Source organism: Nycticebus coucang, chromosome 15 (genome assembly GCF_027406575.1).
Source record: "Nycticebus coucang isolate mNycCou1 chromosome 15, mNycCou1.pri, whole genome shotgun sequence".
NCBI lineage: Eukaryota > Metazoa > Chordata > Mammalia > Primates > Lorisidae > Nycticebus > Nycticebus coucang.
The window spans coordinates 33316888-33320035 of record NC_069794.1 but is presented as its reverse complement, the minus strand read 5'-3'; positions in this window follow the sequence as shown (position 1 = coordinate 33320035).

The following is a 3148-nucleotide window of genomic DNA, read 5'->3' as shown; positions in this document are numbered from 1 at the left end:
ACCCAATTCTAGCTCTGCGACCCTGAGGGCGGAGCTTGCCGGGGCAGATCACTCACAATCGCTGCCTGTGACCCAAAGCCAAACACTATTAGCTCCGTCTGGCTCAGCGGCTCAGACTGGGGCCCTAGACAAAGGTCAACGTTCTCTGCACTCCCACTCAGGCTCTCCCCAAGGAAGTTCAGCTGAGTGCCAAGTCCAAAGACATCAAAACAGTTCACAGGTAAGGCCTTTTCGGTTTGCAGTCTCGTTGCTACTGAACTTACAGTTGCGGGCAGGTTTAGACGGATTGAACACACGCGACCACTTGCCGGTTTTCCACTGTTTTAGTCCTCCTCTTGGGGTCCAGAAGTCTCTCACTGACTCCCTGTATCCTCTCGGGTGTGATGATGGACAGATCCCACCAGCCAGAGATGCCTGGAGTCCTATCTCCCCAGACTCACGGTGCCCAGATGCAAGGAAGCTGTTACTCGGCTGCCATCTTGCTCCGCCCTCCCCAGGTGATTTTATCATTTGTCAGGATTGGCAACCATTAATCTAAAACAAATGGGAGTTAAAACTCAGGTCTCTGAGTTAAAATCCCAGAAAGATTAATGCCAGAAGCTCAAAGTAGAACATGGTAGCTCTCACTTGACTGGCTTCCATGCATCCAGCTCCCCCCACCTCCACTCTGATGAATACCTCCAGTCCACCCTCAGAGACTTGGCAAGGGAGGAGTCACTCCTCTTTCCCCACCCCAGCCCTTGGAACCTGGAGGAGCACCCATCTGGGGAAATAAGACCTGCAGGCAAGGGAGGAAGCTCAGGGGAGGCCCCTGTTTATTAGGAGACCTTGGAATCATGCCTTTTTGGGGGGTGGGGGTTGTTGCAGTTTGGCCCGGGCCAGGTTCGAACCCACCACCCTCAGTATATGGGGCTGGCACCCTACTCACTAAGGCACAGGTGCTGCCTGGTGAATCATACCTTTTTTACAGTCTTTTTCTTGCTGGGAAGTGCACAAGGCTGTTAGAAGTCAAATGTTCCTTGACTCTCTGGGAAAATGTCATTAGGGCTAGAAAGCATTAAATCATGAATCTTAGCCACCTGTTACTAAACTTTGTATTTGATTAAATTATATATTTGTATTTACATGTACGTTTTCTGTTCTCCATATTTTCAGTTTTATGAAGTTGAGTACTAATTCCTGTGATGTACATGTGTTGTGCCCAGATCTCGAAATCCCCCACAAAGACCACCAAGGAGCAGAGTCCGATGCAAAAGCAAAAGGGCCTTTTATTGAAAACTCAAGCTTGGGCTCCCGGGGGCTCCGCTGCCATGGATCCGAGCTAGGAGCCTAGAGCTCTGGAGCAGAGGGTTCTTATAGTCCCATGCAGCGGGTGGGCGTGCACAGCTTGAAACAAAGGGGACACTTCTGGATTGGTGGGCAGTTGTCTCATGATTTCGGGGAATTGCCTGGGCTTGTTTGGAAAGTGAAACTTATTGAGTGAAATGGCGGGGAAAGCGAAACTTAACTCTTAAGATGGTGCTAATCTGGTTTTTTCACATGTACTGTATATGTGAGAGATTCTAAGCATATATACCTTCTTATTTGTGAAAAGATTTAGAACATTTTGAAGAAAGATGCAATGACATGTGGATTTGGTTTTAAACCAATAATTCTGCAAACAGATTGGCCTTCACTTGCTTCATGGAATCAATCAGATCAACTTGCCCAAGGAGTGAAACACGTCTTCAACACGTGCCTGTCTCTTGGAACCTTTAACAAACCACTGAGGCATTTCCTGTGTTGTAATCAAGAGTAAATAAGTCCATCTCCCTCTGTGGTAGTTCATCTCAAGGAAAGAGAGGTTCATTAAACACAAACTAAAGCATGTAGGATATTTCCCTTTACCCCTTAGGAAGTCAAAAACTTCTTGTTAAAGGATGAATAACAGCCACATTCATTTTAATACACTGCAAATGGAACAGGTTCCAAATATTTCCTGAGTTTTAGAGACTTGGCTTCTAGGACTAGGGCCTTAAAGAATTCGTTTTTCCTCCTGGGAAAACTCAGGAGATAGAATAAAGGTGTCCTCTAGCCTCAAAGTTCAAGTCCCACAGACAGAGAAATTAATGAGCTGTATATTTTACTAAAAAGGACAGAACACCTGTTGTGGGAACTCCTCAAAAAGAAACAGCATTGCCATATGATCCACTTCTAGGTTACCCAAAAGAATTAAAAGCAGAGACACAGACATTTGTACATCCATGGTCCAAGCAGCATTATTTATTCTAGCCAAAAGGTGAAAACAACCCAAAGGTCTATCAACAGATCAACAATAAACCAAATGGCATTGAATCTGTAGATCGCTTTGGGAAGTATAGACATTTTAACAGTGTTGATTCTTCCCAGCCACGATCATGACAAAATGGGGTCTGCACATACAATGGAAGATTAGTGAGCCCCCCAAAGGTAGGAAATTCTGACAGACGCTACAACATGAGTGAACCCTGAGCACCTATGCTAAATGAAAACACCAGTCACCAAAGGAAAAATACTGCATGAGCCCACCTATATGAAGCACCTAGACCAGGCAAATTCACAGAGATGGAAAGTGGAAAGCTGGGGGCTGTGGCACACCCCTGTAATCCTAGCACTCTGGGGGGCTGAAGCAGGAGGATTGCTTGAAGTCAGGAGTTCTAGACCTGCCTGAGCAAGACTAGGATCTACTAAAAATAGAAAAATTGCCCAGGCGTGGTAGTGATACTGGAATTTCGCTCTTCAGTAGCTTCTTGGTCTCGGTGACTCGAAGAATGAATCCGCAGACCACAGATGAGTGGTAAGACAGGATTTATTTAGAAAAGAATACAGAAGTGCCAGAGCTCCTGACAGAGAGAGAAAACCCAAGTCCGGAGAGAAAAGCTCTCTCTCTCTCTGTCTATCCCTCTCTGGGCTCTTTGTCTAGGGGTATATATAGTCACATGGGTTCCTCTGGGGTTACAGTTAGTGGGGCTGGGTAGTTACATTTAGCATGTCTGGGACCCTCTGTAGTTACATTTAATGTGTCTGGGACATCTCCAGGACATGTCTGGGAGGTGAAGGAATGGCTACAATGCCTTTCATTCCCAGTCCTAGAAAACTTACATGAAATTGACCAGGCCTAGAAAATGGG